This window comes from Cetorhinus maximus, chromosome 8 (assembly GCF_964194155.1).
Source record: "Cetorhinus maximus chromosome 8, sCetMax3.hap1.1, whole genome shotgun sequence".
NCBI classification, from domain to species: Eukaryota; Metazoa; Chordata; class Chondrichthyes; order Lamniformes; family Cetorhinidae; genus Cetorhinus; species Cetorhinus maximus.
This window is the reverse complement of record NC_135886.1, coordinates 132,689,629-132,712,054: the sequence shown is the minus strand read 5'-3', so window position 1 is coordinate 132,712,054 and position 22,426 is coordinate 132,689,629.

Below are 22,426 nucleotides of genomic sequence, written 5' to 3'. Positions count from 1 at the left end.
CTGTCCACCGATTTTTAATTTTTAATTTCATTTCATCACGGAAACCTCCTTCTGCCCTTGGATGAGGTTTCATGAAAAAGCTAAAGGCCGACTGGCCGATTCGCCCGTTCGCCAGCCGTAAGGTTGGACAGGCAACGTAAAATTAAAGGCAATTGCACTGTTAATGACCTTAGTTGACCTCTTACTTGTCGGTGGGTGCGCACCCGACTTTTGCACGCGCCCGCCGACCGAAATATCGCGCGAGTGTGGGATGTCGTTGGGACGCTCGCCCGACATCATCTCCTGCGATTTCACGCCGGATCGGATTGGGCGGCACCCGCTCACCGAGCTAAAAATTCTGCCCCCCCACCCCCCTCCCCCCCTCTACCCACGCCTCCCACTTATTTTCCGAGGAGCAGCCAATTAATGGGCTGGCAGCGGGAAAGCCATCCAATTAACGGTGGAGGGCAGGTCCTAGTGCCGGCTGTTTGCAGGCAGCAGCAGCAATTTAACCAGGCGCCTGTGGAGCATTGAGGTAGCTGCAACCCACAGGACTGAAGGAGGAGGTGGACAGCAGTGCTGCGATGGTGGCAAGAAAAACAAGGTTCACTCGCCCAACACCACCAGCACCATCCCCCACCGACCAGCTTCAGGGCTCCTCCCTTGAGGCACTTGTACAAGCAGTCCACGAAAGGAGGCAAGCCCTTTTCCCACAAGACGGAAGGAGGAGGCCACCAGTCATAACCTGGAAGGAATGGATGGGTTGGTCGAAGTGGTGACCATCCAAGGAGTTGTGCCCAGAACCTAGGTCTAGTGCAGGGAGCACTTTAATGACCCGCTGTGGTCTTGAAATGTGAGTGGTGTTAACAGTTGGCATCTGGAAGGCTGGCAATAAGTGAAAGGTGCCCATGAAATTGGAGGCTAGGTGGTGGTCCTATGCATGGGCAATATAAAGGACCAATGTTGGCATTGAGGTATCCTGTCTTAATACACCAAAGGCCCATGTTCGGGCATGGGTGAAAGTTGCATTGAAATGGCAGAATGGCCACCTCACCATGTCATACTATGGGCGTGGCACAGAATGTTCACATTACCTCAGATGAAGCAATATATAGGCAGCTCTGAACTTGCCCACGTTCTTGCTTACAGGAGAAGCGCGCTCAGAATGCCAGGGAGTGCCAGTGGATAAGAGGTGGAGATGCCGATGGAGGAGGAGGCTTTGGAAATTGATTGGGTCACTGAAGGGCAGTCTGTCGCTGAGGGCAAGGCAGGTATAGAGAGTTCCTCAATATTCAGTTGTGCTCACCATTGCCTATGCCTTGTATAGCATTAGGCTCATGTGATGGCCTTCAATTCCACTGGAAGTTCCTCACCAAGGGGAGGGGTGGTAGAACCAAATGTCGAGCTTTAATATTTTATAACCAGCAGGTCCAGCATCAGATGAGGAACAGATGAATGATTATGTACCCAACCTGGAAAGCTCACAGGATGTAACATCATCAGCTTCATTTTCTTCCTGTGCACCGTCCACCCAAACAGATACACGCACCTTAGTGGTCTCTGTTCCGCATGTAGATTTGGTGGGACAGCGCAAGAGGAGGTAGCAGATGCAGTGATAGCTGTGGCCACTTCCTCTCGGAGGAGCAAGAAATAACTCAGCAACGTTTAGCTCCAAGCGGATGTTGTGCCTTAGGTATCATCAGCCAAGTGGCAAAAGTTCCAATTCCTGCAGTGCATCTTGTAGGTGGTACATACTGTAGTCATGGTGCACCAGAGGTGAAGGGAAGGTGGAGGGACTGAGTGTTTAGTGTATATTTAAGCATTCCACAGTAGGCTTGATGTAGGTATTGTCTTTGAACAATTTAATACCAATAAATCTTAAACGCAACGCTTTTTTGCAACACTTCAAGCAGATATTCAGCTTTCTGTCCAATCTGTCACATGTTTTGTTTCATAGAATTACATTACCCTTCTCCAGTGACTTTTCTAAGTCAAATAAAATCTCTTACACAATTAATTTGGGGAGGCGGTGGTGTAGTGGTACTGTCACTGGGCTAATAATCCAGAGACCCAGGGTAATGCTCTGGGGACCCAGGTTCAAATTTGAATTCAATCTGGCAAAAATCTGGAATTAAAAGCCTAATGATGACCACGAAACCATTATCAATTGTTGTAAAGACCCATCTGGTTCACTAACGCCCTTTAGAGAAGGAAATCTGCCATCCTCACCTGGTCTGGCCTACATGTGACTCCAGATCCACAGCGATGTAGTTGATGCCCTCTGAGCAGGGGCAATTAGGGATGGGCAATAAATGCTGGCCCAGCCAGCGACGCCCACATCCCATGAATAAATTTTTTAAAATCAGGAATAAATGCTGATAGCACATAGTGCATTGAGGTTATTTCTGAGATCACTGTGAGGGGCAGTGCAGACTACTGTAGTAAGAGACTCATTCTGTGCTCATTTTCTCCCCCAGTAACATCCACTTAGCTGCACTGACTACACGACTACAGTTAACATGATAATTGCATGATTCATCTTTTTAACTTTATTGCTAATAGAAGTTGCTGGAAGAGGTATTTTAAATTGGATTACCCCAACAAGCACTTGCTGTGATCATGTTTAATTACTTCCAACTATTTGATTCAGGATAGCATTTTTCGCCACCAGTTAATAAGTTCTCTATAAACTGATTTTCTTTCTTCTCCTCAATGCTATTCTTTCTTCCTTCCTTTCTTCAAAGTGCTGCTGCCCTTTAGGGATTGGGACCTGAGCCTCCTCCTCCAGCTCTGTGGTCCTCTTGGTATCTGTGGTGCCACAATAACAGTTCCATTTTATTGGAGCCAAAGGCCAGGATTTTACATCCCGTGGGCAGGCGCATGCCCGACCCATCCGGCTGTGAAATAGCGCGACATGATGTCGGGCGCGATATCTCACCCGACGGGCACGCGCGGCAGTCGGAGGCGCGCCCGCCGACAATTAGGCAGGCCATTAAGCCCATTAAGGAGGCAATTGAAAGCAATTTTTCATGGCCTTTACATTTTAGCTCAGACCTCAATCCAGGGCGGGATGAAATCTCCACGGGGAAATAAAATAAAAAGAAATATCTGGGGATTGTCTTTTTATGAGCTATCCTTCCAGGTACTTGATTGTGCTGCTTGGACATATGTTGCAGCATTTTTGTTGTTCTGTTTGTTTTCTGGGGGTCCGCAGTTTGCTGAGGCAGCTGTCTGCCTTCAGGGAACTCAGCGGAAGCGCTCGCCAGCACCCGCGGTGACGTCAGTGCCCACCCTCTTCCCGCCCCCCTAGAGGCAGCGCTGAGCTCTGCGCGCGTTTCACGCTGACTGGCCCTTAATTGGCCAGCCAGTGTGAAATTGCGGTCGGGGGGGCCAATTGGGGTTGGGGGGCCCGTTTCCTGTCTGCTCCCAAGGTCCACCGATCGCACGCACCTGACGAGCGAAAGATTCAGGCAAAAGAGTTGATATGATTGGTCTCCAATGATCCCATTCAAGCAGGTGTTGTTCTCAAAGTGTTTGGAAATCATCTGAAAATCTAGGCATTAACTCAGTATGAGTATTCAGTGTAGTTAATCTAAATTTTATTGGGAGGGCAATATGATCATCCTAATATATGAGGTCAAAAGTGTAAGAAAGGCTGTTGATAATGTCCGTACACAAACGCTCAGCCCATTTTTTACCAAGATTCCCCCTTTGCTATTTAAGTAGTGGCATTAACTCAAAATGGGTTAATCTTTTGTTATGAGAGCATCAATTGTTCATGCAATAACATTACTGTGATTAATTCCTACCCTTACAACCTTTGCTGTAGTTTAGCATGGCCTAGATGGTGTCCTGAAGGTGGTGCTAATCGGCTAGTTGTCACATTGCAATATGTTAAATTTTTCAACACAGCCTCCGTGATAAAGAAGCATTTGATACTTTCCAATTTTAGTTCTAAATGTCGGGGAATAACAATGTGCTGTAGATCTATTTACATAGACCATTTTTTCCGAACTGTGTTTTCTTTTCTTCATTGACGGGATGTGGGTGTCGCTGGCTGGGCCAGCATTTATTGCCCATCCCTAATTTCCCTTGAGAAGGTGGTGCCGAGCTGCCTTCTTGAATCATGTGGTGAAGGTACACCCACAAGTGCTGTTCGGGAGGGAGTTCCAGAATCTTGACTCAATTGCCTTACAATAAACAATTTCTTCTAATTATTTCCCAGAGCATGGAATTAGAATGTGGAAATTAATACCATATTGAGTAACTGAGGAAAATAGCATGGGTGCATTTCAGTGGCAGTATGATAAACACAAGGGAGAAAGGATGAGAAGGGTATGCTGAATGGGCGAGGTGAAGAGTGGTAGGAGCATACTTGTGTGCAGCATACATGCATAGAGCAGATGGGCCTAATGGCCTATTTCCGTGCTCTAAATTCTATGTAAATAATCATTTTGTTCGAAGTTTACTAATGCACTACTAGCTGATGAACATTATTTCTGTTAACCCACATTAAAATTATAACGCTTTTTATATCCACATCATCATTGACTGTGTTATGGCTGATACTGGTTAATCTACACACGTGTTTCAGTAGGAGAAGCATCAAATTTGGCATACTGGCTTTCATGACCCTGGCTACTTTGCTATGTTCCATCATGTGTATCCCTGGATTCATTCCACGTGATATCAAGAAATGGCTGAAGGCATTGGATAATGCAACGGCTATGGGCCCTGACAATATTCCTGCAATAGTACTAAAGACTGGTGCTCCAGAACTCGCCGCGCCCCTAGCCAAGCTGTTCCAGTATAGCTACAACACTGGCGTCTACCCGGCTATGTGGAAAATTGCCCAGGTGTGTCCTGTACGTAAAAAGCAGGACAAATCCAACCCGGCCAATTACCGCCCCATCAGTCTACTCTCAATTATCAGTAAAGTAATGGAAAGGGTCATCAACAGTGCTATCAAGCGGCACTTGCTTAGCAATAACCTGCTCACTGACGCCCAGTTTGGGTTCTGCCAGGGCCACTCAGCTCCTGACTTCATTACAGCCTTGGTTCAAACATGGACAAAAAAGCTGAACACCCGAGGTGAAATGAGAATGACTGTCCTTGACATCAAGGCAGGATTTGACAGAATGTGGCATCAAGGAGCCCTGGCAAAACTGGAGTCAATGGGAATCAGGGAGAAAAGTCTCTGCTGGTTGAAGTCATATCTAGTACAGAGGAAGATGGTTGTGGTTGTTGGAGGTCAGTCATCTCAGTTCCAGGACATCACTGCAGCCTCAGTCCTCAGCCCAACCATTTTCAGCTGCTTCATCAATGACCTTCCTTCCAACATGAGGTCAGAAGTGGGGATGTTCACCGATGATTGCACAATGTTCAGCACCATTTGCGATTCCTCAGATACTGAAGCATTCTATGTCCAAATGCAGCAAGACTTGGACAATATCCAGGCTTGGGCTGACAAGTGGCAAGTAACATTCGCACCACACAAGTGTCAGGCAATGACCGTCTCCAACAAGAGAGAATCCAACCATCGTCCCTTGTTGTTTAATGGCATTACCATCACTGAATCCACCACTATCAACATCCTGGGGGTCATCATTGACCATAAACTGAACTGGACTAACCATATAAATACTGTGGCTATAAGAGCAGGTCAGAGGCTAGGAATCGTGCGATGAGTTACCCACCTCCTGACTCCACAAAGACTGTCCACCATCTACAAGGCAAAAGTCAGGAGTGTGATGGAAGAATACTCCCCAAATGCCTGGATGAGTGCAACTCCCTCAGCATTCAAGAAGCTTACCGCTGTACAGGACAAAGCAGCCCGCTTGATTGGAACCACATCCACAAGCATTTACTCCCTCCACTACCGACGCACTGTAGCAGCAGTGTGTACCTTCTACAAGCTGCACTACCAAAATTCACCAAGGCTTCTTCGACAGCACCTTCCAAACCCACAAGCCCTACCTTCTAGAAGGACAAGGGCAACAGATAGAAGGGAACACCACCACCTGGAAGTTCCCCTCCAAGTCACTTACCATTTTAACTTGGAAATATATTGCCATTCCTTCATTGTCACTGGGTCAAAACCCTGTTATAAATCCTGTTTTATATATTCATTCACATCCCATGAGTGAATATATAAAAAAAAACACCCAAATTGCTTGCACTGTGACAGATTTATGTTGAAGAATGTGATCTGAACCAATACTGCAATCAGAATCTACATTGTGATAGGTTCAGGAAAGGAAGGATGCAGACTAGTCAGAGGGGCCATCCAGGTGTTATAAACATACAAACATACGAATTAGGAGCAGGAGTAGGCCATTCAGTCACTCCAACCTGCTCTGTCATCCAATAAGATCATGGATCTGATTGTGGCCTCAATGCTATTATCCTGCCTACCCACGATACTCTTTGATTCCCTTGTTAGTCAAGAATCTATCAACCTCTGCCTTAAAAATATTCAGTTATTTGCCTCCACCATTATCTGGGGAAGAGAGTTTCACAGATTCATGACCCCCTGAGAGAAAAAAAATTCTCCTCATCTCTGCCTTAAATGGAAGACCCCTTATATTTAAATGGTGTCCCCTAGTTCTGGTCTCTCCCACGAGGATCCTGACAGCATCCACTCTGTCAGGCCTCCTCAGAATCTCATAAGTTTCAATAAAATCACCTCTCATTCTTCTAAACTCTAATGGATACAGGCCCAACCTGTCCAACGTTTCCTCAAAAGATAACCCCCTCATCCCAGGAATCAGTCGAGTGAACCTTCTCTGAACTGCTTCTAATGCAATTAGATCCTTTCTTAAATAAGGAGGCCAAAACTGTACACAGTAATCTAGATGTGGTCTCACCAATGTTTTGCAGAACTGTAACAAAGCTTCCCTAGTTTTATATTCCATCCCCCAATGTTCTGCCAATTTCGAAGATGTGGACACCTGTGCTTTCAGGAAAAAGCTGCTAATTATACCATTAGAACCCAAGGTGAACCTACAAATGTCAAATAACTCTCACATTTTAAAGAGTTGACATTAGGGAGTTGATTTCCTCTCCACTCCCACACACCCCTGCTCCCACCAAGTTCCAGACCCAGTTTGGTCTGACTATAGTCCCAGTCACATCATTATTATGAAGTGGGCATACACCAGGCCGACATGTTTGCTTGCCGTGTGGTGTAGACCCACTCTGCAGAGGAAATTTGATGGCTGTGAATGCTCCTGCTAAACTGTGCATGACCACACAGCACCTTGTAAGGTACTGCAGAAGTCCACATTAAATACCATGTGTTTCACAATGCAAAAAGAAAGACACCATGCGATGACAAACTTGGCAGCGCTCAGTGAATTTTACAAGGAATAGTGATTGATGATGCAGGATTTACAGGCTTTGAACTGTGTTGACCATGTCAATAAACTACTGGGCCTGCCCTTTTATCATACTCTGCTTGCTGCTTTGGATTTAATCATTTTTGACAGTTTTGGCTGCATTGCTCCCTATTGGTTTATTTCCTGTTCAACTTCTAAATGTTGAGATAGCTTGTAAAGTCTGGCAGCACTCCCAGCAGAAACAAGTCATCATTTTGATCCTGAAAACGTGAAAACAGGCAGAGGTAGGAGATCCTGCTCTTAACCATGGCTGTAAGATGCGAAAGGCTGCAGCAAGAGCAGCCCTAGCAGTGGCTGGCTGAGTGGGGCTATAGTAAGTTTCTGTAGCAGTCTAAGAGTGAGGCCAGCAGAAAGAGCAAGCCTGCAGTTCCAGAAGAAGTTCAATTGTCTCAACATGTAGACAAGAGCAACATTTTTTCTGTGCTTTGAGCCAGCATCGTTTGATTCCTCCCACCCATACATACCTTCACACCCAGGGTATGATTGTAAATGATCTGCACACTCCTCACCATCGCCTTTGCCCATTTGTCCTCTGTTTTCCACACATTCATGCTTTCCTCAGCCTAACAAGTCATTCCTATGCGTATTTAAGAGTCCGCTGCAGAGTCCAAGCAAACACTGTGACCTCTTTCTCTGCTTTTCTAGGAGAAGAGCACACACAATAGAAGACAGCTTTCTACAGTCTTTATGTACAATAATGCAAAAAAAGCCTCTTAATTTTCACAGTTTTCCAAAAATTCCGATGAGATAGGACTTGGCTATAGACAAAAGCCACCACCCCTTAAAATGCATAAGAACCTGTTGCTTCAAACTCTGAACTTAAAGAAACCTTCTTTAAAAGGAGACATTTTACATCTCTCAAAACATCGATATGCTCTCCCCACGCAACTATGTGTTTCATTGGCTGTATTGGAAAAAGCTCTTGACACATTAGATAGCATCGACGTGTCACAACACCTAAGTTTCTAAAAAGTCTTCTCGATAAAATATGCCCTTCTTCATGCCTTGTAAGCAGCTTCTCTGAGATTGTTTATCATATTGGTTAACGCTTCAGCACAGCAATCGTCTCCCTCGAGTGATTTGATTATGTCAGGAAAATGTGACAGTTTTTCATGGATTAAAAAAAAGAACAGAGTTCAAATATTTAGTGAAGGCCCATGGGGCATGTTTGTCCTGACAAGAAAAGAAATACCTCAATGACTCATAAAGTTGAAGGGTACTTTCTAAAGCAGGTAACAATGGCAACCATCAGACCTTACTGTATCACAATATATTCTGATACTCTTCAACCACAACCACATACTTATAAAATCTTTTTGGTCATCCTATTTACTATAGTAAAATAAAATCTTAATTGGAACTTTCTCTGCATCTACTGGGATTGCAGTTCGGGCATAGTTGTGCATGAAGTGAGCCAGGGATATTTTTAACTTCCCTTTTAAACTTGTCTTTGCTTTGGTGTGCTAATTTTCTCTTCCATGCCTGTAAAATATTTGCCGACAATGTGCCACAACTTTATTTTCAATTCCAAATTTCGTCATGACGTTTATTACATCTCAGCTACAATATGTTTTGACATCTCTCCTTTAAGTTCAATAAAATCTGCAAGTACAGTTTGCACACACCAGCTGCCTTTGTAAGTCATGAAATGCTGAACCAAGGCGGAAAGTAATTTTACATGCCCTCATGTTGCTCCAATGCATCAAGAGACAGTAAGTGAAGTGTAAGCGAGTTAAGCCAGTTTATTGTGTCTGCGCTGGCTCTTTGAAAGAGATATTCAATTAATCCTAATGCCCTGCTCTTTTCCCATAGCTCTGCAAGTATTTCCTTTCCAAGGATATATTCAATCCACTTCTGTCCTCCAACTCCCTCTTCTCATTCTGTTACACACAATGAACACCATGTTCCTCATCAACTCTTTCCCATACTAGTAGGATAGATAATGTTACGATCCCCTTGGAGACCGTTAACTTTTAAAAAGAGGTTTGAATTCCCAGTGACCCACTCAACGGGTGGAATTGTCCCAGATTTGCACCTATGTGCGGTAGCGGGCAGGTAAAATGCCGTTTTATCCGCCAACGGCAATGGCAGCTTTTCATGCTATATTGTCCCAAACCTATGCATTCCCAGGAAACACGCCCATCTCCACGGCAGACGGGCTCTCTTTCGCCCACCACGTCATCACCTCACCGCTTCAGCACACCAGGCGCCATGTTTAAAGTAAAGCTGCACGCACACCTCTCAGTGCCTCCAGCCCAGGACTGCTGCACAGAAGATAGGATGGCCCCGAAAGGCAAATAGACTGCATCCCCCTGGTTATGGCAGTGGTGATCAGTGCCAATGCTGCACAGAGGGGGTTGGCCATCCAATACAGGTAGAAGACGAATGACCTCATCCGTGCCGCCAGGGTAAGGCGACCATCTCATCACTCTAAACTCACACACTCACAAGCCCATCACACATTCACTGGCATCTCACTCACTGCCAGCTCAAGGGACTTCACTACTCACTCTCTCACACATGCCCTCACATCTCCATCTGGCCTCATCTCCTCTGGAGACTGCCTCCTCAGCCCTCACCATCTTGAAGCCACTTGCACAGATCAACTTGTGTCCCCACACAAACCCTGGGATACCCCCCTTCCTCAGTACAGCCCTCACCCTGCAGCCCCTTCCCTTGCCTGAGGCCACTTCTCCATGAGCCCCCCTAAAAGTGATGTGGTGCTGTCTGCGAAGCCTAGCGCTGATGACTGTGAGTGCTGCCCGAAGCAAGGTAGGCAAACAAACCTCAAAGTCCCGAGCGAGGTGCATCTCCCCAGGTGCACGTCGCTTATGTGCTGTTGTGAAACACGTTGGCGTGCTATCACGCTGACATAGGTGAACGATCCAGGGCGGGCGGATAAGTCCAGCGGGCTTGCCTTATAATAATGTGTAAATATATTGCATTGAGGTTCCTTACGTCCCGTGATGGGAGATGTGACCCGCCATCGATGGGTTGAGCGAATGTCTGCAAACTGGTTTCACAACATCGTGAAACCGATTTTTTGGCCTTCTCGCTGTATTGTCTGCTCACGCCACCAAACACGCCTGATGCCAGCGGGCATGGACGATTCCGCCCAAAGAATCACGCAACAAGATTTCATGCTTGATGACTTTTACTGCAACAAACGCACGAAAAGTAACATCGACTAAACATTACCTAGTAGGCAACTAATATACTAAACTACAGAAAGTTACCCCCACATAACTTTCTAACATGAGCGCATTTATATGTTAGACCCCACTCTCCGCAGAATTGTGGTCTTTACAGGAACCAGTCCAAAGCTACCCCCAGCTTCAGACAGGCTTGCTTCTCCCCATTTCGCTGAGTTGTAATGTCCGGTGTCTTTTGAAAGTCATTGCCCTCAGTTTTCTGAGAATCCCCGAACCAACTTCTAGCAGCAAGGCCCACTCCAGCGATTCCTTCTCCCAGCCATGTCAGGGTGTATCTTCCAACGTCCTTAAATTCCCACCAGTCCCATCTCTTTGATCAGAGAATGTGCTCTTGCACCCTGCCTTCTGACTGGTGGCTAACAGAACAGCTTTACCCCTGCTATTTGCAAACCTGCTGTTTTCCTGTCTCTCTCTCTCTCCCTGAGACTCTCCCTCTCACTCCGCCCAGGGTCTCTGGGTCAGTAAGTCTGCAGAAAGCCAGGCCACCTGCTTCAGCTTATTGTTCAGGTGTTAAATCTGGCACTTGGGTTTCGATAGGACTTGATCTGGGCCCCTGGTCCCCATGGTAACCAGGCCATATAGACTTATTGTTGAGCAGAACTAGTAGGAGATCATATGTCCTTCTCTACTACTCCATTTTGCCTTGAGTTAAAAGAAACAGTTTAAAACATAGCCCTGTTTTAAAACCTTAGACTCATCCAATAGACTGAACATCAAATCAAACCAAGCAAAACAAATAACTCTCTTCCCACATCCATGGGGTAGAATTTTCCCACCGTTGGGGGGTGGGGTTTGTGCGGGGGCGGGCGTGGGTGGGCGCAGACACAATTGGCGCCCCCAATCGGGTCCGTGTCACCATTTTCCATGGGTGGGCCAATTAAGACCCGCCCAGCGTGACGCGCGCCTGGAAGCGCTGAGCGCTCCCTGTGCAGGCGGGGGTTCCCTAAGTCGGGAGTGCGGTCTTTCACGCACGTGTGCAAATGAGCGCAGAAATCTCCCTGAGGCAGCTCCGTGCCTCAGGGAGATTAAGCGCAGTTGTAAAGTTGGGAAAAAAAGAAAAAATAAAATTATTCAAACATGTACCCTCATGACCCTGTGTTACATGAGCTGGGGCATGTTCATTCATTTCAATAAAAATTTCTGAGAAAATTTAAAATCATTCGTGAAACCTCATCCCGCCCGTGAATGAGATTCCATGAAAAATGCAAAGGCCGCCTGGGCTCTTCGCCTGCCCCCCCGCCAACCTTAACGTTGGACATGCAGCTCCATTAATTATTTTAATTGTTAGTTGAATGGCCTTAATAGGCCTTTGGCAGTTTGGCGGGCGGGCGGGCAGGCAGCCGAACTGAAAATCTAAATGACACGTGGTGACCTCGGGACGCACGCCTGACGTCACACTGCGTCATTTTACGCCTAGGCGAGCGGGCCCCACCCCCGCTTGCCGAGCCAAAGATTCTCCCTATAAAAACAGGTTACCTGGTTATTATCGAGTTGCTATGTGCAAATTGGTTATTGCATTTCCTAAATTACAACAGACCCCAGACCCCAAATGTATTTCATTGGCTTGTACTTTGGCAAACCCTGACGTCCTGAAATGCATTATATAAATGTAAGTCTTTCTTTAAACCCTGAGCAAGGTAAATTTACTGAGGGAAACCACGGGCGGAATTTTCCCAGCCCACGGCAGGTTTCGTGGCAGGGAGGAGCGGAGAATCCAGCGGGAGGCAAAATATCGGAAATCCACTGGCGTAAAAGTGGTTTGTGGTTCTCCCGATGGCGGGTTAATGGTGGGTTGGGTATCTGTAGTAATCTGATATGTAATATGCCTTTAAGACAAGTGTTGTAATGTAAGATCACATGATCTTAATATCCAATAGCAGAGTAGCGCTCTTTGTGGGAAAGAGTCTTGAGTTAGACACTGAAGAGTGACAGAGTTTTAAGTTGTGAGCACACAAGTGTAGCTGCTGAGTTTAGTTTGTAAATAAACAGCATGTGTTTATTCTAACAATGATCTCCTGATGTTCTCTGTCTCTGTTCCAACTCAGTCAACCCGAAACAAGTGTGTAACCCGGATCCTTTAGCCCCAACAAACCAAGGGCACTGGATCTAACAGCATCCCGTTGCCTAGTGACGTGATTGCCATTTGCATTCATTATCATCTCATGAATGCTCATTAAAACAGCAGCTTGCTGGAATCATGTGCCATTTTCCAATCTTGCGTCATGCCAGCGGGAAATTACGTTGGTCTGCAAGCCATTTGAAAAGGTGTGGCGTGCACAAGTCAGACCTCACTTCACTCGCAACTTCGAGGTCGGCACAACATACATAGCTTACCTGCCATTGCGCTGTGCCAGTCTCGATGCGATGCAGGTGAAGTGCCACACTACTGGGGCTGTAGGGTTAGCCTCCTCCCCGTGGTTGTCTCCATAGTCACGAGGACACCATTGTGCAGTGGTACTCAGGCAGGGCTCAACTTTTAGACACTGAACAGTATTACAACCGGGTGGGGGTCTAGGGGTGGTCTGCTCTCAGTGGGTGCCACTGTTCTCCAGAAGGACAGCATTGTACGCGGTACTGACACAGGGCTGAACATTCAGAAACCAGCGTTTTGACTGGGGTGGCGTTAGTTGGGGGAGATGGGGATGGAGGAACACATGGGGGACATTGGGGAAGGAAGGCTTTGCAATGGGTTGGGAGGGGAGGGGGAATTATGGAAGGCAGAGGTGCAGGGAGGCTTTGCAAGGAGATGGAGGGGGAGGAGGAGTGATTGCAGGTAAGGTAGACCGAGGAGTAGGAAGCTGGAGGCCGACAGGGGTAACTGAAACGCCGACAGGCAAGGGGAGTGAAAGGGATACCACATTTATGTATGGGAGGGGATGCACACAGACTCTGGAATAGGAAAGGGAGTCGATGGCTCTTAGTGTGGCACAAGAGAGGTGGGTCACACGGAGACTTGTGGGGGGTTGGGAAGGGAGACAGTCATGAGGGCAATGGGAATGATGTGAAGGTCAAATCCTTGGTCTGGGGCTTACAGTCAGGAGTCAGAGAGCAGAGACACTCCTGGGGCTATGTGGACTTCACAGTCAAAAGTCAGAGAGTTTAGGCAGTCAAGGGGTGTAGCAGACATGCTGCAAGAGCATTCATTGGGAACACTGTTTACTCCAGCTCCAGGGAGGGACAAGGGCTGTGTCCTCAAGAGGAATAATGTACAGCTTGGTGCACAGGGCTGTCTCACAGTCACTGTCCATGGGTTTGTCTGCCTCTGTACTGGGCTGCAGAAAGAATGGCAATGGTTATGGGAGGCATCTGCAGCCTTTTTTTGCGAAACACATAATACATAATAAAGGCGGTGGGTATGTGAAGCTTTTTTGTGGGGGGGGGTTCACCCTATAGGTGACTGTGCACACGGCCTCTAGATGGAAGGGTAGAGGTCCACATGGGGCATGAGCAAATCAGTAGTGATGGGCTCAGAGGGGAGGGTAGGAATGTCAACCACAAGAACTATGGGATCCAGTTTTATTGGGAGGGCTGGAGAATAACAGGAGGGAGCTCGACCTTCACATCGTGATTTTCCAAGTAGATTTCTGGGACATGGACAGTGAGAGAGAAAGGGAGTGTCGAAGTTCACTTCAAAATAGTAGTGCAGAACCACCATCTTGCCCTATGGCACACTTATAAACCAAAAGTCGAGGCAAACCTGTATGGGAGAGGTCTGAGGCTGTGTGGGAGGAGTGCACTGCTGGACTAAGGGGGGTGATCTCTGACTTATAGCTGCCAAGAGTAAACTGAAGTCTGACTAGAGAGAGAGGAGGAAGACCTCCTTGTGAAGAAAGCCATTGGAAGCCAATGCCTTTATCAGGGATACTCAGAAGTCAATGACTTAACATCACAGTTACTGCATCTCAATATTAACACATAGGAATATAAAATTTGGGAATGCAGGCAATAGTTAAAGAGGCACAGGTGCACTCTATGGCACTCCATCAATGGAGGCCAGTTATGTGTTCTCCAGAATTGGCATTCATAATAGGTCATTAATTATGAGCACCTTATTGTTAATTGCCAGATCAGAGATTGGAGCATTGAGCTAGGGTAGGTAGTGCATTTCATTGAGACCTTCTCATACCAATGAGGGATTCAGATGTGACGTACCTGGGATGGCATCTTGGTCACCTTGATGTATGTGACAATGCCTCAGGGACAAGGCTGCATCAGCAACCATGCAAGCAGGGCAGAAACCATTATAGCCCATTACATTTGTGATAGGTAAAAGATTGTGAGCTTCACTACCTTGACCATCATTACCATCTTCAATCCTTCATTTCAGAGAGAATGCAAAATCAAAAATGGATCCAGGGCTCAATGCTGCCTTTTTGAGGGTCCTAACGCAATGGAGGAGGTGAAGGAGGGAGAGGTGATGCCAAGCGCAGCTCCAAGAGGAGGCCCTGCCTGAGGTCTAGGGTCAAAGGGAGCCAGAGCAAGAACAAGGGGGTCAGGAGGAGAGACCCAGACAACAGACGCAACTAGCCAGACCGATGGTATACTGAAGAAGACCCCCTTATTTACAAATGAGCAACAGCCAATGCCGAGCATGTCTGCCCTTGTCCCAATCTCTGGTAGATCACATCTGCCACATTCTTCATGAAAACCTGATGCCCCGTAGATTTGCCAATGTCGTTAAAGGTGACCATCACGCTCAATTTCTTTGCAAACGGGTCTTTCCAGGGATCGGCCTTGTGCGGAATCTCGCAGTCCGCAATACACAGATGCATAAAGGAGGTCAAAGGTGTCCTTTATAACAAGGCACATCAATATGTGAGGTTTGCTCTGGATGGAGATAGCCAGGCTGCGAGATTCACTGACTTCACAGCTATCTCAGGCTCCCCAAGAGTACAGGGTGCAATCGACTGTACCCATGTGGCTTTAAGGGCTCCATGGCAGCAGCCTCTAATGTTTATAAACCTCAAAAGCTATGGTTCCATTAATGTACAACTGGTGTGTGATCATCAGAAGCACATAATGCACATTTGTGCCAAGTACACTGGGAGTTGCCATGACCCATACATCGTGAGTCACTCCCAAGTGCCTGGGATTTTCGAAGGGCCTGAACGTCTGCAGGGATGGCTGCTTGTGGATAATGGGTACCCACTGAAACGCTGGCTGATGACACCGGTGCATCACCCTCAGAGTTTTTCAAAGCAGTGGTACAATGCTGCTCACAGCTCCACATGGTCCCTGATTGAGCAGACCAAAATGCACTCAGATGTTTGGGCTGCTCAGGTGGCACTCCCGATAGGGTTTCACGCATCATCCCTGTGTGTTGCACCCTTCACAACCTGACACTGCAAAGAATTGATCTGTTGCCAGAGGGTGAAATGGAGGAGGATGAGAACTCTTCGGAGGATGAAGATCAGGAGGGCCAGGAACTTCAAGAGGGTGATGAGAGTCAGTTTGAAGGCAGCGATGCCATGGAGGAAGCAAGGCATGGGAGATGTGCCCATGGCACTTTAATCACTGCCAGATTCCAGGAGGAGTAAAGTGAAGACAAGGGGAGTTGGCCACAGTTCTCCTGGCCCTCAATGCCATTCCATTTCATCCCTAGGGATGTCCAAGTGGTCGCATTGAGAGCTAGACCAGCATTCACACTTGCATCTTCTAGCCTCATGATTCACCAGGCCATGATCTCTAAGAAGGTTAGCAGTGCCCTCTGTATGCGCTCGCTCTGGGAAGTGAGAGTCCACTCAACAACAAGAACAATGCAAAAATTTGCTAGAGGCAATCGTTGCCACAAAAATGAGAAGCTACAGCGGCCAGTGATTTGAGGACATGGTTGGGGATCTCCTCCTCCTGTCCAGGTCTTGACATTTGGCACTACCACTCAGGAGCCACAATTGCTGCTAATCCCTCAAGGCTGCTAAGCTGCCCTCACATAACGGTGTTTGTAGAGGAAGAAGGGTTAAAAGCGCATAAATCACACACCTCTAATAAAGATTTAAACATATCTCCCTGACATCACACAAGGGTGTGGAAACTATCTACAGTGGGGTTGACATCACATGAATATGAATCTCATAGAGGGACACTATCACTGAGTGGGAAGGTGGCTAAACCTTGAGATAAGAGGATTCAAATGTACATAATCATAATGCCTTCAGTTGACCAAGCCATTCACATGAACATCTAATGTATTTACAAAAGTGCAATGTTTTCACACTGGTAGCACACCCGTGGCCCAAAAGTGATTTTAATACTTCTTAATTTTCCTAACCCCACCACTACACCTGGATGCACCCCCACCATCTGCAGCAGAGGTGGAGGCCGCCTGCTGATGGCTACGTCCTGATGTCTGCAATGACCTCCGGCTGCTGCGGGGACATGTCAGTGAAATGTTCTCCAGTCGGTGAGCCCGAGCCGAATGTAGAACCATGTCCCAAGGTGTGTGTCTCTGCACTGGTGGAGCGTGCGGGTGAGCGCTGTGACGGTTCTTCCAGAGTTTCCTCTTCTGACGTGGCCTGGGGGCTTGGACCTATGGTGGGCTGCCTGGTGGGCCTCAATCTGCTGGTGCCTATAAGCTAGAGAAAAAGATTTTAGTTAATGAGCAAGAGAATAAGACTGCATGCGTGAAGGAGCCTTCAGACTTAACCAAGAGAGGTTCTTAGCACACACATGCTAATCCACACATCTCTCTCTTTGATCTTGCAGGAGGAGAACATCAGGATCATGGTGCCTGGTGATTTAACAGTGGGCCTCAGGCTTACAGAGAGCAGAGAAGAAGAAGAAGAGTGCAGCGGAGACACTTGGCTTGGCCAAGGGAGGACACCTCCCTCATGATGAAGGGGTGGCAGGGCCTGCTGCACACACAGCTGAAGATCCACAGAGAGTCATCACTTGTAGGTGCCTTGCTAGACCCAGGGTCTATAGACACTGCCAGTCATTCCTGCAGATGACTGAGAATGAATGTCGCCGAAGCCTAGGGAACTATTTGATCACATCTGCCACCAGCTGCAGGATTTGGTGCCACCAGGACATGGAGGGAATCCACTGCCATGAAAGTGACCGTGGTGCTCAATTTTTAGGTCAGTGGCTCCTTCCAGAGCTCCACTGGTGACCTATGAGGGATCCTGCAAGCTTCCATGCACAAATGAATCCAGGAGGCATGGATGCCATCTTCGCGATGGCACACAAATTTCTGCATTTCGCCCGGGATAAGGAAAGCTAGGAAGCAAGACCGCTGGAATTTGTGCAGATCTCTGGTTTTCCACGGTGCAGGGTGCCACCGATTACATTAACTACCGTGGCAACAAGAGTGGGTCAGAGGCTAGGAATCCTGCGGTGAGTAACTCACCTCCTGACTGCCCAAAGCCTGTCCACCATCCACAAGGCACAAGTCAGGAATGTGATGGAATATTCCGCAAATACCTGGATGAGTGCAGTTCCTACAACACAAAAGAAGCTCGACACCATCCAGGACAAAGCAGCCCACTTGATTGGCACCACATCCACAAACATTCACTCCCTCCACCACCGATGCACAGTAGCAGCAGGGTGTACCATCTACAAGATGCACTATAAGAACTCACCAAGGCTCCTTAGACAACACCTTCCAAACCCACGGACACTACCATCTAGAAGGACAAGGGCAGCAGACACATGGGAACACCACCACCTGGAAGATCCCCTCCAAGTCACTCACCATCATGACTTGGAAATATATCGTCATTCCTTCACTGTCACTGGGTCAAAATCCTGGAATTCCCTTCCTAACAGCACTGTGGGTGTACCTACACCACATGGACTGCAGCGGTTCAAGAAGGCAGTTCACCATCACCTTCTTAAGGGCAACTAGCGATGGGTAATAAATGCTGGCCAAGCCAGTGAAGCCCACATCCCGTGAATGAATAAAGAAATACTCAAGTGGCGCTCAAATCACCGTGGCAACCAGCAGTCAACTATATCAACTTTTATGTTTTTGGTTATCAGGTTCACTTTGTCTGGCAAATGCTCGCTGCGCCCTTGATATTAACACATTAGTTGGTGCTTGAAACAATACAGGCAGAGAGACCATATAACTGAACAAACACTGCTGGTTTATTGGAACTAAGAACAGAGCACTAACACAATGTGTGCTTCTTCAATCACCTCCAGCTCTAGAATTACAGTTACCCAAGAAGCCCCATGCTGTGTAGCGATTGGTCAGTCCAGTCACATGGTCAACTAACTACATTCTCTTAAAGGTACATATCACCTCTCTTTACCACATCCCTCCCCATTTACTTGAAAGTACAATTAACAAACATCACAACATCCCAATTACGTACATGAATAACTATTTAGAAGTTAAGTTTCTCAGGAGACCTCTTCAGATATGTCATGCGTCATAGCTCAATGGCCTCAGCTGGTTTTTCTGAGACTCCCTTCTCAGGGGTCTATTGTCCACTAGGCTCCTCAGTAGAAGGGGGCAAGTTTGTGTCTTCAATCACCTCGGGTCCAACAGGCCCCACTGGTACTTCCAAATCGTGTGACCTTTCTTCCACATGCGGTGCAGACTCAGATGCAAATGATGATGGGATTCCTTCTTGTGGGACCGTCTCTCTTCTCCGGAGGTGATCCATGTGTCGTCTAATTATTAAGCTGTTTACCGACACATTATAGGAGAGGGGTCCTGTCACGGCACTCACTCTGTCTAATAGCCAATTGGTCCCATCTCCAAAGTCCTTCGCGAGAACTGTGTCTCCCACCGCAAAATTTCTTTCATGATTACGGCCATCATGTCTAGCCTTCTGGGCCTCTTGGCTTCTCTCCACCCTCCCCCTTAAATTCGGCCTGAAAAGAGTTAGACAGGTGCGGAGACGCCTCTTCAATAGTAATTCAGCGGGGGCAATAATGGTGGTTGTGTGTTGTTGTCCAGTATGCGAGCAGGAGCCGTGACAATCTGGTGCTGACGGAAATCCTGTCCAGCTTTTTCATCCCTGACTTAAAAGTTTGGACCACCCGCTCAGCCAAACCATTAGAGGCGGGGTGGTAAGGCGAGGTTTTGATATGAGTTATTCCGTTGAGGGTTGTAAACCTGTGTCTCCCCACTGGTAAATGCAGTTCCGTTGTCTGACACAAACACCTCCGGTAACCCGTGCACTGCAAAACTCTGTCACAAATGGTCTGTGGTGGCAGCAGACGTGGGTAACCGGACTTTTTAGACATCGATCCACTTGGAGTGAGCGTCTATTAGTAAAAGGGACATTGTGCCCAAGAAGGGCCCCACGTAGTCAACGTGGAGGTGCACCCATGGCCGTCCCAGCCATTCCCAGGGGTGGAATGGAGCTAAGGGGGGTAGTTTTTGTACCTGCTGGCATTGAAGACAACTTTTAACTAGGCTTTCGATGTCCGTGTCCATTCCTGGTCACCACAGGTAGCTGCGAATGAGCATCTTCATCCTACTAGTGCCAGGGCGAGTGTTATGTAATTCGGCTAATAATGGCCTTCGCCTTCTCGGAGGCACAATAACCCTTGCTCCCTAGAGCAATATGGTGTCCTGGCAGGTGATCTGCAGTTGAAATAGGGCTTCATGTCATCAGACTTTGGCTTACCTGACCATCCATTCAAGATCTGCTCCCGGACATGAGATAAAAGTAGATCTCGGCTTGTCCACTCATGGATTTGTTTGGCCTGGACAGGGGAGAGATCCAAAAAATATAGTACTAGGACAAATTCCTGGGGAATTAGAACCTTCACATTGTTATGGCCAGGTGAGCCAAAAGTCTGATGACATGAAGGGGGCAGGGTGAGGCGGCCCAGGGCATCAGCATGTGCAATCTGGCTTCCCAATCGGTGAATAAAAGTGTACTCGTAAGCAGCCAATATGAGTGCCCACCTCTGGATGGGAGCAGGTGCGATGGGGGGTGTCGCCTTATCCTTTCCAAATAATCCCAGCATAGGCTTGTGGTCGGACATAAAGTGAAAGTGGTGACCGTGGAGGTATTGATGGAATTTCTGAACACCAAACACAACAGACAAACCCTCCTCCTCAATTTGAGAATATCATCACTCAGCAGCACATGTAAAACTAATGGGTTGTGAGCCATCTGCCATCCGATGTGAAAGCCCCTACTCCACAAGGGGATGCGTCACAAGTTAAAATCAATTCTTTCTTTGGGTCAAAGTGGACCAGTAGGGCCCTTGATATTAACACATTTGTTGGTGCTTAAAACAATATAGGCAGAGAGACCGATTAACTCAACAAACACTGGTGGAACTAAGAACAGAGCACAAACACCATGTGTGCTTCTTCAATCACCCCCAGTTCTAGACTTACGGTTACTCAAGAAGTCCCGTGCTATGTAGCGATTTGTCAATGCAGTCACATGGTCAACTAACTACATTCTCTTAAAGGTACAAATCACTCCCCTTTACCACATCAACCCGAAGGGCTTCCACTTGCTGAATGTTTAGCTGGTGTGCGACCACCACAAATGCACCTACAGGTCTGCGCACGTTTCCCAGGGATCTTCCCTAACTCCTACACCCTTAGCAAGTCTCAGACCCCTGACATCTTCCAGGGCTCAGAGAGGCGGCAGGGTCGGGGACAAGGGCTGCCCATAGAGGACGCAGCTGCTGGTGCCCATGCGGCGACCTCAGTCTGCAGCAGAGTGATGGTTTAATGAGCCTCATGCTGCGACTCAGATTTTAGTGGTACAAACAATCAGCGTTTTGAATATGAGGTTCCGGTGCATCAACAGGTCCAGTGGAGCACTGCAATACAGACCCCAGAGGGTGTCATGGATCATCGTCGCTAGCTGGGCACCCCACAACCTGACGCTGTGACAGTGGGAGGACCTAGCTGAAGAGGAGATGGAGGAGCTGCATCCGATGAGGAGGACGCCAAAGGGGATGACAATGATGAGGTCCTCAAAGGCAAGGATGCCGGCGGTGTGGCTATCCCACTGGCCAGATGAGGCAGGCGCGCTCGGGAGGCCCTCATAGCAGCAAGATTCATGGAGGCTGATGACAAGATGCCATAAGGACAGTCCTGACACCCTCACATTGCATCTGTGAACATTTGACTCCTGTGTGGCTGATGGCAGCGTGCATACTCTCAATGCTCAGGCTCATGTCATGGAGACACAGCGGAGGCCCTAATAATTGCTAGATTCCAAGAGGATGATGACGACATTACATGAGGACACTCCTTGGATCTTCACATAGCTTCTGTGAATGTCTGATTCCTGTCTGACTAAGGGCAGCTCACAGAGTCATATCATGGAGATGCAGGCATGAAGCTTTAAATGCACCTGATCTTTGTCTGCCTTCAGCATACAATCCTCTTCAGGAGCACAGCGTCACTGGTCACAGATGCTGAAGAGATGGGGGACCAACCCCACCTCAAAGGTGCTGAGAGCACACAGAGAGAATGACGGAACTCTGTGACGCCTGCCCACGACATTCTGGCAGCAATGACAAACACCATCGAGGTGCAGGCATCAGTAATGTGTCCAGTGAGTGTGAAACCAGACCACCACTTCAGTCTGAAGGTTACACACTGCACAGGGAAGAGGCCCTGGACTGAGACACCTGCCTTTATCTTGTGCAGGAAACAAGGTTTCACATCTGAGTGACACGAACACTGCTCATCATAACAAGGACCCATAGGCAAGGAGGTGTTCCTGGGAGTTTACTTGTAATAGTGAACATTAAGTACAAGTGATTAACACCCGTTGCCCAGGCTGTGCAACAACATCTTCTTAACCTTCCTAACCCTGCTGCTATGTCTTGGTGCTCCCCCGACATCCACAGCAGAGGTGGAGGCAGCCTACTGACTGCGACACCCTGTCTGTGATGACCTTG